Source organism: Sus scrofa, chromosome 2 (genome assembly GCF_054392235.1).
Source record: "Sus scrofa isolate SSC_HxYL_T2T_F1_AM1 chromosome 2, Sscrofa_HxYL_maternal_Yorkshire_Landrace_v2.0, whole genome shotgun sequence".
NCBI classification, from domain to species: domain Eukaryota; kingdom Metazoa; phylum Chordata; class Mammalia; order Artiodactyla; family Suidae; genus Sus; species Sus scrofa.
Window position 1 is genome coordinate 40,609,122 of NC_139384.1, and position 22,818 is coordinate 40,631,939.

At 37.3% G+C, this 22,818-nt stretch overlaps 2 long non-coding RNA genes across 2 annotated transcripts in view; one reads left to right on the plus strand and one right to left on the minus strand.

Moving 5' to 3' along the window:
- Nucleotides 1–22,818, plus strand: part of LOC110259290 (uncharacterized) — a 347,731-nt gene that overhangs the window by 177,885 nt on the left and 147,028 nt on the right. The gene's annotated exons all lie outside the window — the stretch shown is intronic.
- LOC146405330 (uncharacterized) overlaps nucleotides 1–22,818 on the minus strand; it is a 154,438-nt gene that overhangs the window by 15,563 nt on the left and 116,057 nt on the right. Inside the window, exon 2 of the long non-coding RNA XR_014839199.1 lies at nucleotides 3,382–3,519. This is a non-coding gene — a long non-coding RNA (uncharacterized LOC146405330). The remainder of the gene's footprint in view (nucleotides 1–3,381; nucleotides 3,520–22,818) is intronic.

The window sequence follows — 22,818 nt, forward strand, 5'->3', positions numbered from 1 at the left end:
GAAGTTGCAAACAGGACTAATGAAAGGGAAACAGGTTAGGCAAGAACCCACTGTGAAGAGGAGGAAGAGTAGAGAGACACAGTTGACAGAATCTTTCTCTGAAAGGCTCAGTAGCTGAATGACCTTCAGTGACAGGAGCTGGTGTATCAGCTGGAGACAGCACAGTGGTGAGCGTTCATGCTCCAAAATTCAGGACTTCTGCTGATTTTCTTCCAGGGTCAGGGCAAAGTGTGCTCACTAAGGCAGGGCCAAGGGCATTGTGGGAACAATTCCCTCCCTTAGGGATTGTGCCAGAGGCTGCATTTTTAATGATAGGGGTTCTCATTGGAAGACTGATTATTTTCTTATGGTGATGTGATTCTAACTGCAGCCTCCTTTCCAAAGCCATGAAGGGAGGATAGAGGTTGGAGGGTGGAAAGAAGACAAAGAGGTTTCCATACTGTCCTTGTGAATATTCAGGTGTGTGTTCCTGAGCATTCTAAACAGACTTCCAAAATAATTTGTGCATACTGATACCAGTTTGATAAAATTTACAGATAAACAAAGAGAATGTGTCTAAGTACTGGGTTGAGGGTAGGAATAAGGAGGAAAATATACAAGAAGAGTGAGAGAAAAATGTTTTGTTCTGAGATTTTACCCTTTCCCACGGAAGGTAAAACAGATATATGAATGACTGGAATAGAAAGCTATAGTGATTGCCAGGGGAGGATTCAGACATGTTCACTGAGTCTCTGGTAAACATTCACATGTTACCTTCTTTACTCTGCAAAACAACATTCTGCAGGAGAGATGATTATCAGACCTACTTTACCAGAGAGGAAATGAAAGCTTAGGGAAGTGTGCTAGCTAAGCAATGGACTTCAAATTCAGCCACCCTCTCACCAAAAAATGAATGAATGAATGAATAGATAGGTAGATAAATAAAATGGCTTCAAAATCAGCCACCCTCTCACGAAAAAAATGAATGAATGAATGGACAGATAAATAAAAAGCATCTCAGGTGCATGCAGGCTTTGATGTTTCACAGGCAGATCAGGAGATAGAACTGGAATTTAAAGGACTGTGTGGTCCTCTCTTCTTTGAGAGGAAAAGGCCTTTTGATAGTTGTGGTATATAAGGCTTAGGCTTTGAATCATGTAAAATTTTCGAAAGTGGAAACAAATAAGTATGTGGCATGGGAGTAAAAAAGTAAAGGGTGTCCTGATCAATGAAGGAGGCAAAACCCAGTTTATCCTTTCAAAGATGATTATTATTGAATATTATATATAATACTAAGATTTTAGTATTTCCTAGTGATATAATTATTATTGAATATTATAATACTAAGATTTAAGTATTTCCTAGTGATAATTTTTCTAATAATTTTTGTTGTGAATTGCAACATTTTTAGACATACTCTTTCTAAGTCCCTTGAGGGCAGAGATTTTGAACCGTTATATTCTTTTTCCTCTGTCTTTCATATAATGAGCTCATTGTGTCTTATTTGACATTTTCTACAATTTAGAGCTGAGAAGCATCAGGAATAGCCCATACAACTCTCTTGTTTTATATATGGGGACACTGCAGAGAAAAAGGCTAATTGACTTGTTCAAGGACAGAGGTAGTTTTCTAGTTTTCATATGATGATGATGTTGATAGAGAAGGAGGAGGAAAAGGAAGATGTAAGGAAAAAGAGGAAGAGGAGGAAAGGCAAATGTGCTTGGTGGAATACATCCTCTTTCTGCCACACGAGTTCCTTGAGGTGTTTTTTTCTGAGAATGGCCACAAATATGTCTTGATCCATCCATCTGATCTTTTCACAAGACCCCTGTTATAATAAAGATGATGAACTGTATAAGGAGAGGAACATCACTTCTCACTGAGAAAGAACATTAGTAAATTTAGTTTAGAAAATAAGGTGATATCCTCAGCTGCATTGAAATACAAATTGTAGGAGTTCCCATGGCATCTCAGCAGTAACAAACCTGACTAGTATCCATGAGGACATGGATATGATCCCTGGCCTTGCTGTGTGGGTTAAGGATCTGGCGTTACCATGAGTTGTGGTGTAAGTCACAGATATGGCTAGGATCCTGAGTGGCTGTGGCTGTGGCTGTGGCTTTCAGCTGAAGTTCTGATTGGCTCCCTAGCTTGTGAACTTCCATATGCTGCAGGTGTGGCACCCCCCACAAAAAAAAGAGACAAGATAAAAGATATATGAATTGTGTATAAACATAAAGTTCATAGAAATTGTAATAAAAGATCTCAAGTAAATTCCTTAGGCCCCAGATAACAAATTTCTTTCCTACTTGAAAGCTTCTCATCTATGTCTGTCAAGATACTGGAATATTCCAGTCATTCTCCTGTATCTTTGGTATACGATATTCCCTGTATCACAGGGAATTGTGAGAAGTACCTAACACAAGGCCTGGTACATTAAATACTGTCAGTAAGTGCCCCCCCCGATATATATTATACTGTAGCGCATATAAAGGCAATTCCTCTTACTGCTCACTTCATTTAACTTCATTCATGCATAACTCAAATTTTTTTTTTTAATTTCTTTCACACCTACTTTCTCATGTGGCCCTCACCTTAAGCCCTCAAAACAATCAGGTACCTATTTTCCAGGTGGTCAAATCATCCTAGAGAGGTTACATGGCTTGCTTAAGAGACCATCACAAATCAATCCTAAAGGAGATACTGGAATCCAAGTCTCTTTGATTGCTAGCCTTAGGCATTTCCTCATATATTCCCTTTAGATACCTCTAGGAAACGGCATTTCCCTCATTCAAGTACCTGAGACAGTTCACTCTAACAGGGTTATGATTCTTATTTGTCTACATAGGAGAGACCCTGCCTGGAGGGGTTTGAGCCCACTGATTGTTCTTCCAACAAACATTTGCAGTTATGTGACTTTGAGTGACCTAGACTTGGTTAGTGCTCATTTAATATATTCGGTGCACAACATCCTGCCGCTTGTTGATGCCATTGTAAATCCTAATTTGCTTTAGTGTCAGGTCCTTGATTTCAGGAGCATGACTTCTCATTTATGACATAAATGGTGAGATTAAACCAAGTCTGGACTGACCCCACATGTGCCATGGATAGTATTCTTCTTGATTCTCAACAGTTCTTTAGAGTTCTGAGGTGCATTTCTCTAATCAAACTGCTGTCACCCAGTCATCTCTGTAAGCAAACCATGACCCCTGAAAAACTAAGAGGAATGGTTTAGAATGGCCCTTGAAAAGTGTTTTTATTTTCATATTTATATATGCAATAGAAATATGCTTATAGTAGGGACAGGAATTTCTGTTAGAAATAGTCATTTGACCTGGAGTGTGGTCTGAGTCTCACACCCCCTGAGACTCAGTTATTTCTCTAAAATGTAGATCACAATACCTTTCCAAAAACCTCAGATGGTTTGTGTCAGTTCCAGAGAAGATCAATAATGAGGATTCTTTGTAAACACAAGATCTTTCACAAAGTGTAAAGTATCTTCAGCACTAAGAAACTGAACACTGCAGTTGTAACTTCACCCTGGAAAGACAATGTGGACAATGAAGGTGGTGGACCAATCAGACCATTTAATTTTGAATTCTGACTCTATGGTCTACTAGTTGTACAGTTTTGGGCAAGTTACCAAGTCCTTCTAAACCCCAGTTGTTCTCTTCATTGCATATACACATAATAGAAAGTTAACAAAAGCAATTATAGCAGTTTCTGTTGTGGCTTAGTGGGTAAAGAACCTGACATAGCGTCCATGAGAATGTGGATTCAATCCCTGGCCTTGCTCACTGGGTTAAGGATCTGGCATTGCCTCAAGATGTGGCTTGGATCCAGCATTGCTGTGGCTGTGCTCCCATTCATCCCATAGCCTGGGAACTTCTATATGCCATGAGTATGGCTATAAAAAGAAAAAAAAAAGCAATTATAGAATTATTATAAAAATCATACTGGTGAATATATAAAATACTTAGAAAGATGAAAGGCCTGTAGTAACTGCTCAATAAACATGAGAACCCAAGCTCCAAGATAACTTTTATAAGAAATTTAAGCAGATTTGTGACTACAGGGGAAAAACTGACTTAAAAAAACTCCTTCCATTGTGTGGTGATTTTTCATGTAAAGTTTACACAGTTTAGTCAATACCTATTTTGAGTTTAGAAGATTCGCAGCCAGGTTTTTGAGTATTCTCCATCTAGCCCTGTAATAGCCACAGGTGAATACTCAGGTGGAAGCAAATGGGGACATGGGGAACAGGGAAGAGCTCCGCTGTAGGAGCTGCTTGGACATTTGTCTAGAATCACTGATACACCTTCAATGCCACAGAGCAATTCAAAATCTTAAAGTTCATGTGGAAAAATCTCACACAAATTTGGCTAAATTTCAATTCAACAAAGTGAGATTATGCTACATTGGCTCTTTTCTAAAAGTAGTGGGTAATAAGTAAAATTACTTGTATTTGAAAGTATAATACTTAAAAATCCAAGAAGATTAGAAATGAAAGTGATCTTAATCCTCATGTAAAGTGTGAGTAGTCATTTGTCCACTATCATCAAATTAGAGTAAGAATCTAGGTCTTAAAAAAAGAAAACAAAAGAAAAGGAGTTCTTGTCGTGCTGCGGGTTAAGGATCTGGCATTGTTAGAACAGTGGCTGGGTCACTGCTGTGGCAGTTTTGATCCTTGACCTGGGAAATTCCACGTGCCATAGGTGCATCCAAAAAACAAAAGAATCTAGCTCTTGTTGAGTGAATGTAAAATAACCATTATGCAATATAGTTTGTTGTCTATACATGCTTGTCTGGTATGAGAACTTTAATTCTGGTTTTACATATATACTGAAAGAAGTATTAAACTAGTTGGCCTTTATCTTTTAATTTTTTCGTTTGTGAAATGGGAATATTACTATGTAGTTCTTTAAGAAAAAGTTATTTTTCCCACTTCAATTTCAACACAACATAAAAGTATTTGAAGTTTACACCTTCCTTTAGTGAACATGTTTTTGCCTTCTTTGTTGTGCAACTGACAGTCAATAGAATGTACGCACTGTCTTTAGAGCTGACTCAAACTTAACATTTTCTACATGGTCTCAAAGAACTGAGGCCATGTAGAGAATGGAGTTAAGGAGGGACCAAAGGTCAACAGAAGAGGCTCTTAAACTTTTTTCATCTCGTGGACATAACAAATGTATAGGTACACAAAGAGCAATTTCTTCTGAGACAAATTAAAAACAAAAAACACACCTGTGTGACTCATACATATTAGGAGATTGAAGCAAAAAACAATGACTTCTCAAAAGGCGTTCCCACTGTGGCTCAGCAGTAACGTATCAGACTAGTATCCTTGAGGACGTGGGTTTGATCCCTAGTCTTTCTCAGTAGGTTAAGGATCTGGCATTGCCATGAGCTGTGGTGTAAATCACGGATGTGGCTCAGATCTGCTGTGGCATAGGCTGGCAGCTGCGGCTCTGATTGAACCCCTAGCCTGGGAACTTCCATATGCCCTGGATGTGGCCCTAAAAAGGAGGAAAAAAAGTACAACAAACAAAAGTTGAGGACTAAATGACTTCACTGGTGAATTCTACTAAACATTTCAAGAAAACCTAATACCAATCCTTCTCATACTGTTCCAAAAAGTAAAAGAGAAGGGAACACTACCAAACTCATTTTAAAAACCCATCATTACTCTGACTGTAAGCGTGTCATATATAACCTTTATCATACTGAGGTATGTTCTTTCTATGTCCACTTTTATTAATGGTGCACTATTTTAATATTCTAAAAATTTAAATTATCATTTTATTATAGTTGATTTACAATGTTCTGTTAATTTCTGCTGTACAGCAAAGTGACCCAGTTATACATATACATTCTTTTTCTCACATTATCTTCCATTATGTTCCATCACAAGTTGTTGGATATAGTTCCCTGTACTATATACACCAGTATCTCCTTGCTTATCCATTCCAAAAGCAATACTTTACATCTGCTAACCCTAAACTTCCAATCCATCCCACTTCCTCCCCCTCCCCCCTTCCCCCTGACAAACACAATCTGTCCTCCATGTCCATGATCTGTTTGTTTTGTAGGTAGATCATTTGTGCCATATTTTAGACTCCACATGTAAGTGATATCATATGGTGTCTGTCTTTCTCTTTCTGACTTACTTCACTCAGTATGAGAGCCTCTAGTTCCAACCATGTTGCTGCAAATGGCATTATTTTGTCCTTTTTTATGGCTGAGTAGTAATTCCATTGTATATATGTACCACATCTTCTTAATCCATTCATCTGTTGCTGGACATTCAAGTTGTTTCCATATCTTGGGTATTGTAAATAGTGCTGTGATGAACATATGGGTGCATGTTTCTTTTTGAATGAAAGTTTTGTCGAGATATATGCACAGGAGTGGGATTTTTGGATCATATGGTAGTTCTATATTTAGTTTTCTGAGGTACCTCCATACTGCTTTTCATAGTGGTTGTTCCAGTTAACATTCCCACCAATGGTGAAGGAGGGTTCCCTTTTCTGCACATCCTCTCCATTTGTTGTTTGTTGACTTGTCAATGATGGCCACTCTTACTGGTGTGAGGTGGTACTTCATTGTTGTTTTGATATACATTTCTCTAAAAATTAGTGATGAACATTTTTTCATGTCCTGCTGGACATCCGTATATCTTCTTTGGAGAAATGTCTACTTAGGTCTTTTGCCCTTATTTCAATTGGGTTGTTTGGTTTTTTGTTATTGAGTTGTATGGGTTGTTTGTATATTTTGGAGATTAAACCTTTGTCAGAGTCATTTGTAAAGATTTTTTCCGTTTCTGTGGGTTGTCTTTTCGTGTTTTTTTTTTTTTTTACCTTTTCTAGGGCTGCTCCCACAGCATATGGAGGTTTCCAGTCTAGGGGTCCAACTGGAGCCGCTGGCCTATGCCAGAGCCACAGCAACACGGGATCTGAGCTGCATCTGTGACCTACACCACAGCTTACAGCAACACTGGATCCTTAACCCATTGAGCAAGGTCAGGGATCGAACCCGCAACCTCATGGTTCCTAGTCAGATTTGTTAACCACTGCGCTACGAAGGGAACTCCTGTCTTTTCATTTTTTTCAGTGGTTTCTTTTGAGTTTAATTGGGTCCTATTTGTTTATTTGTGTCTTTAATGTCATTATCCTAGGAGATAGATCAAACTAGATGCTGTTATGATTTATGTCAAAGAGCATTCTGTTTTTCTCCATGATTTTTATAGTATCTGGCCTTATATATAGGTCTTTAATCCATTTTGAGTTTATTTTTGTGCATATGTTCTAGTTTCATTCTCTTAATTGCAGTTGTCCAGTTTTCCCAGCACCATTTATTGAAGAGACTATCTTTCCTCCACTGTATATTCCTGCCTCCTTTGTCATAGTGTAATTGACCATAGGTGCTTGGGTTTATTTCCAGGCTTTCTCTTCTGTTCCATTGATCTATATTTCTGTTTTTGTGCCAACACATACTGTTTTGATGATTGTATCTTTGTAGCACAGTCTGAAGTCAGGGAGACTGACTCCTCCAGTTTCGTTTTTTCTTTTCAATATTGCTTTGGCTATTTGAGGTCTTTTATGTTTCCGTACAAATTTAAAAATATTATTTTCTTGTTCTGTAAAGAATATCATTGGTAATTTGATAGGGATTGCGTTGAATCTGTAGATTGCCTTAGGTAGTATTGTCATTTTGATTATACGGATTCTTTCAATCCAAGAGCATGGTATATTTTCCATCTATTTGTATCTTTAATTTCCTTCATCAGTGTCTTACAGTTGTAAGAGTACAAGTCTTTTGTCTCTTTAGGTAAGTTTGTTCCTAGGTATTTTATTTTTTTTTGATGTGATGGTAAATGGTATGGTTTCCCTAATTCCTGTTTCTTATTTTTCATTGTTAGTATATAGAAATGCAACTCATTTGTGTGCATTAATTTTGTATCTTGTGACTTTACTAAATTCGTGGATGAACTCTAATAGTTTTCTGGTTGTTTCTTTAGTATTTTCTAGGTATAGTATCATGTCATCTGCACACAGTGATCATTTTACTTCTTATTTTCCAATTTAGATTCTTTTATTTATTTTTCTCTAGGACTGCCAAGACTATGTCGAATACCACTGGTGAAAGTGGACATCCTTGTGTTGTTCCTGATCTTAGTGGAAATGCTTTCAGTTTTTCATTGTTGAGAATGATGTTAGCTGTGTGTTTTGCATAAGTGGCTTTTATTATACTGAGGTAGTTATCCTCTGTGCCCACTCTCTGGAGAGTTTTTATCATGAATGGATGTTGAATTTTGTCAGAAGTTTTTTCTATCTATTGAGATTATCATATGGTTTTTATTTTTAAGCTTGTTGATGTGGTAAATCCTACTTTATCATGGTATATGATCTTTGTAATATATATTTGTAAACATTTTGCTAATATTTTGTTGAGGATTTTTGCATCTATATTCAGCAGTGATATTGGCCTGCAATTTTCTTTTTTTGTGGTATCTTTGTCTGGTTTTGTTATCAGGGTAATGGTGGCTTCATAGAATGAGTGGGGAATGTTTCTTTCTCTGCAATATTTCTGGAAAAATTTCAGAAGAAGAGGTGTTAACTCTTCTCTGAATGTTTGGTAGAATTCAGCTGAGAAGCGGCTGGCTCCTGGACTTCTGTTTTTTTGCAAGTTTTTTATTTGCATTTTCAATTTCAGCACTTTTGATTGGTCTATTCATATTTTCTATTTCTTCCTGGTTCTGACTTGGTAGGTTGTGCTTTTATAAGAATCTGTCCATTTCTTCTAGGTTCATTTTATTGGCATACAGTTGCTCATAGCAGTGTCTCATGATCTTTTGTACTTCTGCAGTGTCTTTTGTAACTTCTTTTTCATTTCTAATTTTATTGACTTGAACATGCTCTTTTTTTTCTTGATGAGTCTGGCTAATGGTTTAATCAATTTCATTGATCTTTACAGAGAACCAACTTTTGGTTTCATTGATCTTCTCAATTGTTTTCTTTGTCTATATGTTATTAATTTATGTTCCAATCTATATGATTTATTTCCTTCTACTAATTTTGGGCTTCGTCTGTTCTTTATTCTCTAGATGTTTAAGGTGTAAGGTTAGGTTGTTTGAGTATTTTCTCTTTCCTGAGATATGATTGCACTGCTATAAACTTCCCTCTCAGAACTGCTTTTGCTGTGTCCCATAGATTTTGGATTGTTGTATCTTCATTGTCATTTGTCTATAAGTATCTTTTAATCTCCTCTTTGATTTCTTCAATGATCCATTAATTGTTTAGTAGCAAATTGTGTTTTATTCTTCCAGGAGTTTTTCTTTTTTTGCTGTTTTTTTCTGGTGATCAGAGAAAATGCTTGAAATAATTTCAACTTTAAACTTTGCTAAGGCTTGATCTGTGGCCCAAGATGTGATCTATCCTGGAAATCTTCCATGTGCACTTGAGAAGAAAGTGTATTCTGCTGCTTTTGGGTGAAAAGTTCTATAGATATCAGTTAAGTTTACTTGGTCTAGTGTGTCATTTAAGGCCTGTGTTTTCTTGTTGATGATGTGTCCATTGTTGTAAGTGCAGTGCTAAAATCCCCTACTATTACTGTGTTACCATCAATTTCTTCTTTTATGACTATTAGAAGTTGCCTTATGTATTTTGGTGCTCCTATGTTGGGTGAATATATATTTACAATTGTTACTTCTTTTTCTTGGATTGATCCTTTTTTTCTGTTTGTTAGGGTTTTGTGTGTGTGTGTGTGTGTGTGTGTGTGTGTGTGTGTGTGTGTTTTGCTGCATGCATGACATGTGGAAGTTCTAGACTAGAGGCTGGGGGTCAAATCAGAGCTGTAGCTGTTGGCCTATATCACAGCCATAGCAATGCAAGATCTAAGCCATCTCTGCAGCCTACACCGCAGCTCACAACAATGCTGGATCCTTGACCTGCTGAGCAAGGCCAGGGATCAAACCCTTGTCCTCATGGGTCCTAGTAGGGTTTGTTATGATTGTACCACCTTGGGAACTCTTGGATTAATCCTTTAATTATTGTGTAGTGTTCTTTGTTTCTTGTGACCTTCTTTAAAATATATTTTTTCTTATATGAATAATTCCATTTGCATGTAATATTTTCTTCCATCCCATCACTTTTAGTCTATATGTGTCCTTAGTGTTGAAGTGGGTCTCTTGTTGGCAACATATACTAGTGTACTGTTTTTGAATCCATTCAGCTAATTCATATCTTTTAGTTATTCTATTTATATTCAATGTAATTATGGATAAGTATGTACTTATTGTCATTTACTTTTTTTTTGGATTGCTATTTTGTTTTTTTCTTCACTTTCTCTTTTTTTTTTGTCTTGTGATTTGCTGACCATCTTCAGTGTTATATTTTGCTTGCTTCTTCTATGTGTGTGACCATTTTAGCTATTTGATTTGTGGTTCCCATTTTATTTAGGAATCTCTCTCTCTCTATATATATATATGAACAATAATATGTATGCAGCCATCTAGATGTATGCAGAATTGTTTCTTCTTGCTGATCTCTTAATTTCAAATGCATTTTCAATGTTCTGCATTTGTGCTCTCCTCTGCTCATGCTTTCTAGTTTTGATATCAGTCGTATTTGTCAATAGGTGATTCCCTACTTTTATATTATCTTTGCCTTTACCAGTGAGCTTTTTCATTTGTAATACTGTTGTTTCTAATTGTTACTTTTCCTTTTCTGCTTAGAGAATTTCCTTTAGTAGTTGATGTAGAGCTGGTGTGGAGGTGCTGAATTACCTTTTGCTTGTCTGTAAAGCTTTTGATCTTGCCATCAAATCTGAATGAGGGCTTTGGTGGGTAGCATATTCTTGGTTCTCTGTTCCTCCTTTTCATCACCTTAAATATATTTTGCCACTCCCTTCTGGCTTGTAGAGTTTCTGTTGAAAGATCAGCTGTTATCCTTATGGGGGTTCCCTTATATGTGATTTTTTGCTTTTCCCTTGAGGTTTTTAATATTTTTTTCTTTGAACTTAATTTCCATCAGTTTAATTGTTATGTGTCTTGCTGTGTTTCTTCTTGGGTTTATTTCATATGGATTCTCTGTGCTTTCTTCACTTGAGTGAGTGTTTCCTTTCCCATATTTGGGAACTTTTCAGTTATAATCTCTTCAAATATTTTCTCTGGCCCTTTCTATCTCTCTTCTCTTCTGGAACCCTGAGGATGCAAATGTTGGTACATTTACTATTGTCCCAGAGGTCTCTTAGATCCTCCTCAGTTTTGTTCATTCTTTTTTCTTTATTCTTTTCTGTATCAGTGATTTCCACCACTCTATCTTCCAACTGTCTTATTTCTTCTTCTCCCTCCATTAACCTACTATTGGTTCCTTCTAGATTATTTTTCATTCAGCTATTCTGCTATTAATCTTGCTCTTTAAATCCACTAGGTCCTTGTTAAAGATTCTTTTAAAGTCTCCATTCTTTTTTCCAAGATCTTGGATCATCTTTGCTATCATTGCTCCAAATTCTTTTTCAGGTAGATTGCCCATCTCCTCATCATTTAGTGGTTTTTATATGTTTTTGTTTTGTTCCTTTGTCTGAACCTGCTTCTTTGTCATCTCATAGTGTCTGCCTTTGTGTTTATCACACCCTTGACAATTGTATGTAGATGCTGAAGCAGGTGCCTAGTCCTAGATTTCTCATGGGTGGTAGTGGTTCACATGTACCCAGAGCATGTGTAGAGACCAGTGGTATCATGCTTCTTTTCCTGGAGCTGGGTAGCTGCTAGGGATGCACTTTGTGAGTCAAGTGGCAGTTATTCACTGTTCACAGGATTGCTTTTGTAGCTCACAGAGGTAGCAGTGTCTCTTGCAACCCAACCTGCTACCAGGTAGTTTTCAGAGCTATTTCCTATAACTTGTAATGTCATCAGTTTCTCCTGCTGCCCTGCCTTTGCCTGGAAGGCTCTATGGTCTTCTCTCTGCAGCTAAAGGGGCAGGTGCTGCTGTTCTGTCAGCTCTCCCCTTACTTGGCCACTTTAGGGATCTCACTCTAATCCCCAGGGGTGGGGAGCTTCTCCCTAACTGTTGCTAAAAGCCTCTTTCTGTAGGTGCAGATGTGTGTTTCTGGTGGTCATTCCCCCTGCCTTGCTGCTGGTAAGGGTGTTCTCTGTAGCTGCTGCAGATTGGAATGTGGGTTAATGGTTCTCCTCTGGCTCCCTTGCTGTGGAATAAGTGCCACTGACATGGGCCTTCTCAGGGCAACTGGCAGGGTCCCTGTATCTTGTGCTTTTCTCCAGTCAGTCAGCCCAAAGCTCTTGCAGGGAGTGGGCACCAGTGGTCCTCTTGCAGGAGAATGGGCACTACTGCTGGCAGCTCTTCTGGTACTGATTGGTCATCACTAATGTGAGTTCCTGCAGAGTCTTTTGGTAGAGACGATGTGCTGTGTTTTCCCTGATCAAGCAGATTACCACTCTTGTGGAGAATGGTCACTGCCACCAGCAGCTCTTCTGGCACAGGTTGGGCTCCAAGAAATCTGCAGCCCTCTGGGTGGGGCTGTTTCCCAGATGTTGCGAGGCAGATATTGCCACCAAGTGGTGCCCCAAGCTGAAGCAGGCAGTGTGCTGCAGCTTGAAAAAGCAGAACAGGGAACAAGTCTGTAGTGGTGCATCCCATCCCTTCCTTCCAACACCCCCAAACAATGGCATCTAGTCTCTACGCCCTACTGAGTTGCTTCTGCTTAGATGCTCTCCATTGTGGTCACCCTATTGTCTAGTCCTTCCAAGCTGTTTACACATAACCAACCCCAGTTTTTTCCCAGGTAGCCAGGCCAAGCTCCCTCTTTGGGTGTGAGGGCCTATGAGGCCATAGTTTTAGTTCCCAACACACCTGCCTACGGTTGCCTGTCGCCCATAGCACCAACTGTTTGTGGAGGATTGTCTCCTTTTTAACTGCTTCATACCATTTGTCTAGAGTTCCTCCTCCATTTTTGGCTGATCTCCTTGCTGGTGAGGGAAGTTCCTGGGGTGCAGGAGCTATTCCTCTTTCCAGCTCTCTCCTAGGAGAGCAGGTCCCATCTCACTTCATTTCACTTTTTTTCTTGTTCTTTTTCTTCTCTTTTGTCCTATCTAGTTTTGTGAAGTTTTTCTTGCTCTGTCATAATCCTGAGGTCTTTAGTCAGTTTTTCACAAATTTTATATTTGAATAGTTCTGCTCGTATTTGCATTTTCAATATATTTGTGGGAGTAGTTGAGCCTCATGTCCTACTACTCTGCCATCTTTGGAAATCTCTAAATTTTGTTTGTTTTTTAAAATTTTATTGGAGTATAGTTGACTTACAAAGTTGTATTAATTTAAGATGTATAGCAAATACGTCAGTTATTCATATACATATACCCACCCCTTTTCAGATTCTTTCCCCATATAGGTTATTACACAGTATTGAGTAGCTTTAACAGTGCTATGCAACTAGGCCCTTGTTACCTATTTTTTATGTATAATTGGGTGTATATATCAGTCCCATCCCCCTAATTTGTCCCTTTCCCCTTTGGGAACCACAAATTTTGTTTTGAAATATTTGAGTCTGTTTCTGTTTTATAAATTATTTTGTATCTTTTTTTATTAGATTCTACATGTTAGTGATCTCATATGATATTTGTCTTTGACTTGCTTCACTTAGTACAATAATTTCTAGGTGCATCCATGTTCCTTCAATGGCATTATTTCTTTCTTTTCATGGCTGAGTAATATTCCATCATGTATGTGTACCACATATTTTTTATCCAGTCCTCGGTTGATGGACATTTAGTTTGCTTCCTTGCCTTGGCTATTGTAAATAGTGCTGCAGTGAACATTGGGTGCAGGTATCTTTTCAAATTATGATTTTTTTTATTCAGATAGATACCCAGGAGTGGGTTTCCTGGATCATATGGTAGTTCTATTTTTAATTTTTTAAGGAATTTCTCTACTGTTTTCCATAGTGATTGCACCAATTTACATCCCCACCAACAGTGTAGGAGGGTTCCCATTTCTCCACACCCTCTCCAGCATTTATTATTTGTAGACATTTTGATGATGGTCATTTTGACTCTTATGAGTTGGTACCTCATTATGGATTCAATTTTCATTTCTCTAATAATTAGTGATTTGAGGCATCTTTTCATGTTCTTGTTATCTGTTTGTCTTCTTTGGAGAAATGCCTATTTAGATCTCCTGACATTTTTTTAATTGTGTTATTTGCTTTCTTGGTATAAAGCTGTATGAGATTTTTGTATGTTTTGTAGATTAATCCCTTGACAGTTGCTTCGTTTGCAAAGATTTTCTCACATTCTGTGGATTGTCTTCATTTTGTTTATGGTTTCCTTTGCTCTGCAAAAGCTTTTGAGTTTAATTAGGTCCCATTTTTTTTTTTTTTTTTTTTTTTTTTTGTCTTTTTGCTATTTCTTGGGCCGCTCCCACGGCATATGGAAGTTCCCAGGCTAGGAGTCTAATCGGAGCTGTAGCCACCGGCCTACGCCAGAGCCACAGCAACGCGGGATCCGAGCTGCGTCTGCAACCTACACCACAGCTCACGGCAACGCCGGATCGTTAACCCACTGAGCAAGGGCAGGGACCGAACCCGCAACCTCATGGTTCCTAGTTGGATTCGTTAACCACTGCGCCACGACGGGAACTCCAGGTCCCATTTTTTTAATTTTAATTTTTATTCTTATTAATCTAGCTTGTGGATCCAAAAAAGATATTGCTGTGGTGATTTATATCAGAGAATGTCTGACTCTGTTTTCCTCTAAGAGTTTTATAATATCCAGTCTTATATGTAGGTTTTTATTCATTTTCAGCTTATTTTTGTGTATGGTGTTAGAGTTCTAATTCTTTTATATGTACCTGTCCAGTCTTCCCAGCACCTTTTATTGAAGAGACTTTCTTTTCTCCATTGTATATTCTTTTTAGGCCTGCACACATGGGATATGGAAATTCCTGGAGCTAGGGGTCAAATCAGAGCTGTAGCTGCTGGCCTATATCACAGCCACAGCAATGCCAATCAGCAACTGTGACCTACACTGAAGTTTGCTGTAATACCAGATCTTTAACCCACTAAGTGAGGCCAGAGATCGAACCCGCATCTTCATGGATACTAGTTGGGTTCTTAACCCACTGAACCACAACTGGAACATCTCCAATATATATTCTTACCTCCCTTTTCATAGATCAATTCTTGTCCTCCTTTGTGCATGGATTTATTTTTGGGCTTTCTTTCCTATTACACTGATCTTATATGTCTGTTTTTGTGCCAGTACCATGCTGTTTTGATAATTGTAGCTTTCTAGTATAGTCTGAAGTCAGGTAGCCTGATTCCTTCCACCTGATTTTTCTTTTTTAGGATTGCTTTGGTTATTTGGGGTCTTTTGTGGTTTCATATAAATTAAAAAAAATTGTTCTATTTATGTGAAAAATGCCATTGGTAGTTTGATAGCAATTGTGCTGAATCTGTGAATTGCCTTTGGTGGTATAGTCATTTTGACAATATTGATTCTTCCAAACCAGCAGCATGGTATACTTTTCCATCTGTTTGTGCCATCTTATACCCCTTCATCAGTGTCTCATAGTTTTCAGAGTACAAGTCATTTAACTCTTTAGGTAGGTTTATTCCTACATATTTAATTCTCTTTGGTGAGAGGGTAAATGGGATTGTTTCCTTAATTTCTCTTTCTGATCTTCTGTTGTTAGTGTATAGGAATGCCAGGGATTTCTGTGTATTAATTTTGTATCCTGCAAATTTAACAAATTCATCGATGATCTTTAGTAGTTTCCTGATAATATCCTTAAGATTTTCTATGTATACTATGTCATCTGCAAATAGTGACAGTCTTACTTCTTCTTTTCCAATTTTGATTACTTTTATTTCTTTTTTCTCTGATTGCCTTCTTTAGGAATTCTAATACTATTTTGAATAAAAGTGGTAAGAGTAGATGTCTTTGTCTTGTTCCTGATACTAGCAGGAAAGCTTTTAGCTTTTCACCATTGAGAATGATGGTAGCTGTGTGTTTGTCATATATAACCTTTATTATATTGAGGTAGATTCCCTCTATGACCACTTTCTGGAGGGTTTTTATCATAAATAGGTGGTGTATTTTGTCAAAATCTTTTTCTGCATCTATCAAGATGATCATACAGTTTCATTCTTCAGTTTGCTAATGTGGTATATCACATTGATTGATTTGCAAATATTGAAGAATCCTTGGCTCCCTGGGATAAATCTCACTTGATCACAGTGTACAATGCTTTTAATGTATTGTTGGATTTGGTTTTTTAATATTTTGTTGAAGATTTTCGTGTACATATTCATCAAGGTACTGGTCTGCATTTTTTTATGGTGTCTTCATCTGGTTTGGTGTGAGGATGATGGTAGTCTCTTAGAATGAGTTTGGGAGTATTTCTTCATCTGAAATTTTTGGGAAGAGTTTCAGAAGAATAGGTGTTAACTCTTCTCTGAATGTTTGATAGAATTTACCTGTGAAGCCTTCTGGTTCTGGACTTTTGTATTTTGGAAGTTTTTAAATCACAGTTTCAATTTCAGTACTTGTGTTCAGTCTATTCATATTTTCTGTTTCTTCCTGGTTCAGTCTTGGAAGGTTGTACCTTTCTAAGAATTTGTCCTTTTATTCTAGGTTGTCCATTTTATTGGCATATAGTTGCTTGTAGTATTCTCTTATTATCCTTTGTATTTCTGTGTTTACCTCATTTCTTGGTGATGACTACTTATCCTTCAAACTTCAGCTTAGAAGAGATTTCCAAAAGGCCTTCTTGACCTCTTTCCTACTCCAGGACTCATACTTAACCTGACATAGCATTTATTATATACATTGAATTATAATGGACATGTATACACATCATTGGATCATGAACTCCCTAAGTAAAGGAACTTCCTTTCCAAATGTTATACTGCTAAAGCCCAACATGGTAGGTCCTCACACATACTAGATTCTCAACAAATATTTATTGAATGAAAGGGTGAAGGAACACAAGCATATGAAGAAAAGAGTAAAGCTATTTGTTCCCCATTGGAGTTTTGGGGTGTTTGGTCCAATTCAATAATTTTATAGAAGGAATGATTTATCTCTTTACCCTTCTTGTTTCCATATTTATTGAAGCATCCTTTATTTGTCAAGGGAAACCTGACCTAGACCTGGGCTTGGGATATAGGGGTAGAAATGATCTTCATGGCTCAAGTCCTAGGATAGAGAGCTAGGTTAATCCAAGCAAAGCACATTTCATCCATACCTGGAAATCTTGAAATGCTAAGAGGATTTATTCCTAGATATATTTTTCAATATGATGATCGTGACCTGCGTGAGCACATGGATATTAGATCAGGAGGTCTGAACAAGTGAGGTGTGGTACATTAGAAATGTACCCTCTGTGTGGAAGGACTGAGTAAACAAATATTTTCTCTGGTCCAACACACCTGGGTTTAGGCAGCTCAATTACAATAAGAAAAAGATTATTTTTCTTTTCTTTCTTTCTTTCTTTTTTTTTTTTTTTTTTTTTTTTTTTTGCTTTTTAGGGGCACACTTAGGGCATATGAAAGTTTCTAGGCTAGAGGTTGAATCAGAGCTGCAGCTGCCAGCCTATGCCACAGCCAAAGAAACCTGGGATGGGAGCCACATCTGTGACCTACACCACAGCTCACAGCAATGCCAGATCCTTAACGCACTGAGCAAGGCCAGGGATTGAACCTGAATCCTCATGGATACTAGTCAGGTTTTTAACTTGCTTATCTACAATGGGAACTCCCAGAACAAGATTACTTTTAAATTACTACACAGAAATTTTATAAGATGGATCCACCTCTTGAAATGGTGTGTGATTTTATGGAAGATTTGGATTTGCTTCTTATCTTCTCTTGTAAATCCTTACTTTGTCTTCTGACATTTGTGCCTGGTAAATTGTGAATTTTTGGACCATACTATTAATAGAGCTTACTTAAACAACAGTAAAACCAAACTACACTTAGCCACATCACCTAAGAACATGTAATATATTTGGTTCCCATCTTCCTGATATGAAGGAATATTTTAAGCTTCTAAAAGAAGTGATTGTAAAGATTCATGAGTTCTCCAGATTGGAATGCTTTATCCTACAGTAACTTTAAAATAAAATCATATTACACATTCTAAATGCAGCTTTAAAATACCTATTTATTCCAAGTATATCTTCTGTGACGCTGAAGGTCAACTAATTCTTTTAATAGTCAAACTTTAGAAATGGGGGCTGAAATGTTTCAAGCTATGGGAAAGGGCTTAGTGAGCTAATAACAGAGGTGGAATTGGCACAAAGGCTTCTTGCCTCGTTCTATGTATTATCCACTAGACCATGCCGTAGTTGTCAGTACCATAACTAATGATGAAAGCTGGTTAGTCTAATAGCACAAAGCTTTAAAATGCCTTTTCCATATTTAAATCCTTATGATGTAATTTTTCTTTCTAATATGTCCAAGGGGAAAGTTTCCTTAGAGAATAGGTAAGGCCTTCATTTAAAAAGTGGCATATAATGACGATAAAGTGATTTGGAGGAAATCTAGAGTTAAATTCACATTTAATTGTGAGTACTGGATTCTCTACTGTCAGATGTAAATTAAAACTCCTGCATTTTGGAATCTCTTCTATGCTGATTCATTCTACAACATTTCTATTAGAATCACTCTCCTTTAAGAGTAGTTGGGATTCCACTATTAAATATTGTTTGGAATATACAAGTAATTTGGAAAACCGTAGAAGGTTGTACACAAGTTGTTTCTCAGAGAAAATTCTGCCAGAGCTCAGAGTTTTTGCTTTTAGGGAACCACCATAGTTATGTGGGTTTTTAAGGGAGGAAAAATCTCAACTTCTGGATTTTTTCCACTTTGACCCAGACTCCTAAGAAATTAACTCTTGAATCCAGGTGAAGTTTGTCAAGGCTGGAGAGACTTTATATTTAAATTCCTGGGACTTAAGATGCCAGTGATCTCAGGGATTATACTTCATTAACAGAGAATGTTAGAAACTCAAAGTTGAGTGTATTGGGGAAGAGGGAAGAGGCTTTGAAGTGCATTTTAGAGGCAGAAAATCCTCTTCTATAAAATACATTTTTGCACATTTGGTTCATTGATTCAAGGTTTTCAGCTCACTGTCTCTACATCTTACATATTTTGAATATTTCCCTGTCCAGTATCTTTGTCTCGGGGTGTTTCCCACTCTCTATTCAGAATCCTACTGCCTAGTTTTAACTTCCATTGCCATCCCTCTGCTGCTTATCACTTCACCTCTTACCTTATTCTTTCCCCAGGGTGAGAAAATTGCCTCTCTGTCCTTTGATATCATTTTTCAGTGTCCAATGTACAGTTTTATTATTTATCTTATATTAGAAATAATCATTTTTAAGATTTTTTCTATTATAGTTTATTTACAATGTTCTGTCAATTTCTGTTATGTGGCAAAGTGACCTGGTCATATATATATACATTCTTTTTCTCACATTATCCTCCATCATGTTCCATCACAAGTGACTAGATATACTTCCCTGGGTTATATAGCAGGATCTTCTTGCTTATCCACTCAAAATGCAATAGTTTGCATATACTAACCCCAAACTTCCAGTCTATCCCACTTCCTCCCCCTTGGCAACCACAAGTCTGTTCTTCAATTCTGTGAGTTTCTTTTCATTTGTGCCATATATTAGATTTCAGATATAAGTGATATCATATGGTATTTCTCTTTCACTCAGTATGAGAGTCTCTAGTTCCATCATGTTGCTGCAAATGGCATTATTTTGTTCTTTTTTGTGGCTGAGTAGTACTCCATTGTGTATATATACAACATCTTCTTAATGCATTCATCTGTCAATGGACATTTAGGTTGTTTCCATGTCTTGACTATTTCAGCACTATTCATTATAGAAAGAATCTTTTAATCTACTACTCTTAGCCTTTGGAAACTCTCTGGAAGACCTAGCTTGTCACATTAACAGGCAGTGCATGAGAAGAAGAATTTTCTGAATTGAAGGATACTTAGAATTCCCAAATTCTCTGCGTATTATGGAGGGGGAAACTGTCCTGAAAGGACTGGAATGACTTGGTGAATGGAGACTCATCTATTAGTTGCAGAACACGTGCTCAAAATGAGATTTACATTTTCCTGGGTTTTCTCCTAAATGCTCGCATTCTCATAAGCTCATGTCCTGTATTGTCATAATAATTAAGAATAATTAGGCATTGTTTTTCTCTTTTATCAACAGTAAACCATATGCAATTATAAGGCAATATAGCTTTTTAATAAACATATCAGAGTGTGTACATTCAAGCATGTCAGGGATCTTTAGATAGTCTTCCAGGAAGTATATAAAACTAAGTATTGTGAAATTTGCTTAAAATATTGTTCTAAGTGGAGATGATTCAAGTAGTAGACATTCTTTGAGCAGATGTAGTATGGTTTCTAAAGCCCCTGAGGGTCCACCATAAGCAGGTGTATTGTATTAGTATAAGGAGAGGTTTTTCACTCTTCTCATGACAAAAACACAGCTAGATCAGGGAAGGGGTAGGAGAGAAACTCTATGTCTTCTCCTGCACCTTATCACTAGTGTAAATATAGAAGTAAAGTTAACCAGACACTTATAGGGTGCTTATAAAATGTATTTATACAATTATGTGTAAAGAAGCAACAGCAAAGACATTTTTTTTAAAGTGCACAGTTTAGAGTGGAAGATTACTGTGCACTCTTTTTTCCAAAATAATGTCTGACAGCCTGAAGTGCTACACTCTCTGGGAAATGCCTTTTCTTTTTTTTTTTTTTTTTTTTTTTTGGCCCAGGACCTCACCCACGGTGTATGGAAATCCCAAGTTAGGGTTCAAATAGGAGCTGCAGCTGCAGGCCTACACCACAGCCACAGCAAAGCCAGAGATCCAAGCTGTGTCTGTGACCTACACCACAGCTCATGACAATGCCAGGTCCTTAACCCACTGAGTGAGGCCAGTGATCAAAACCACATCCTTATGGATAGTAGTTGGCTTGGTTACAACTAAGTTAGAACAGGAACTCCACTGGGAGATGTTCTTTAGGAACAGATAAGAATACAGAAGCCTAAGAATTCAAGCCTTGGGTATCTAGAATTGAAAATTCCATGTAAAGAACTACAGATGAATAGATTAAGAATATGTGGTATACATACACAATGGAATACTACTCAGTCATAAGAAAGAATAAAATAATGTCACTTGCAGCAACATGGATGGAACTAGAGACTCTCATACTAAGTGAAGTTAAGTAGAAAGATAAAGACAAAAACTATATGACATCAGTTTTATCTGGAATCTAATATATGGCACAAATGAATCTTTTCACAGAAAAGAAACTCAGGGACTTGGAGAAAAGACTTGTGATTGCTGAGGGGGAGGGAGTGGGATGGACTGGGAGTCTGGAGTTAATAGATAAAAACTATTGCATTTGGAGTGGATAAGGAGTGAGATCCTGCTGTATATCCCAGGGAACTATATCTAGTCACTTATGATGTAACATGATGGAGGATAATGTGAAAAATATATAATATTATATATATTATACACATATTATTATGTATGACTGAGTCATTTTGCTGTACAGTAGAAATCAAAAGAACATGGTAAATCAACTATAATGCAAAAAATAAAAATCAAAATAAAATAAAAAAAAAAGAACTACAGTGAGGCTTGAGTATCCACTTGGCAATCTTTAAATCCTACGACCTGGGAAACCTGCAGAGAATAAATTTCTAAGGGGAAGGTATTTTACATATCTTCAGAAAATTCAAAAATCTTATGATTAAAACACATGCACAGTCCTAAATCTATGTATTTTATACCATCACTCTTTCACTCAAATAAATAACAAAGATCATTTGTGTAGTACTGGATGAAAAAAGAAGCTATTGATTTTTACTTGGAAATAGTATCAAGTTGAGTAAGAAAGAGCAAGTTATTTAGATTTGAGGTGCTGTCAATTATTTTGGAAATAATTTAGTTCAATCACTTCATTTTTTTTTTCTGTCTTTTTGCTGTTTCTTGGGCCGCTTCCTGTGGCATATGGAGGTTCCCAGGCTAGGGGTCCAATCGGAGCTGTAGCCGCCGCCCTATGCCAGAGCCACAGTGACGCGGGATCCGAGCCGCGTCTGCAACCTGCACCACACGCACGGCAACGCCGGATCGTCAACCCACTGAGCAAGGGCAGGGATCGAACCCGCAACCTCATGGTTCCTAGTCGGATTCGTTAACCACTGCGCCACGATGGGAACTCCCAATCACTTCATTTTATAGGTGGGGAAACTGATACTAGAAAAATTGATTTGATTTGCCTAAAGTTAGAAAAGGCTAGTCACAAAATTGGAATGAATCTGGATGTTTGGATGTTGTACATCAACATAGGGAATAGATGTATAAGTGTGTGCTTGTGTGTGTGTGTGTGTGTGTGTTGTGTATGTAATGATTTCTCAACCTAAAGTTATTTGGTGGAGGGAGGCTTTCTAGGTTTTGGTATGCCATGGAGGTATATATTTATATGCATAATTAATTTTATGTTTGTAGCAAACGTTTTGGGGAGGCTTTTCTCAATTTTCATAATGATCAGCATTATCCGATGACCTTGGATATCAAGAAATGTGATATTTAAAATCTTTGTCTCATTATATCTCTGGGTTTCTCAGATAGGAATTACAACAGAAAGCCCAATATTTAGTCTTCCCTTATGGAACTGGTTATGCAGAAGGAAGTCACAAAAGAAGAGAGCAAGAATCATAGAAAAATCAATTTACCTCTAATGTTACTATTCACTAGGATGACATGGATAAAACC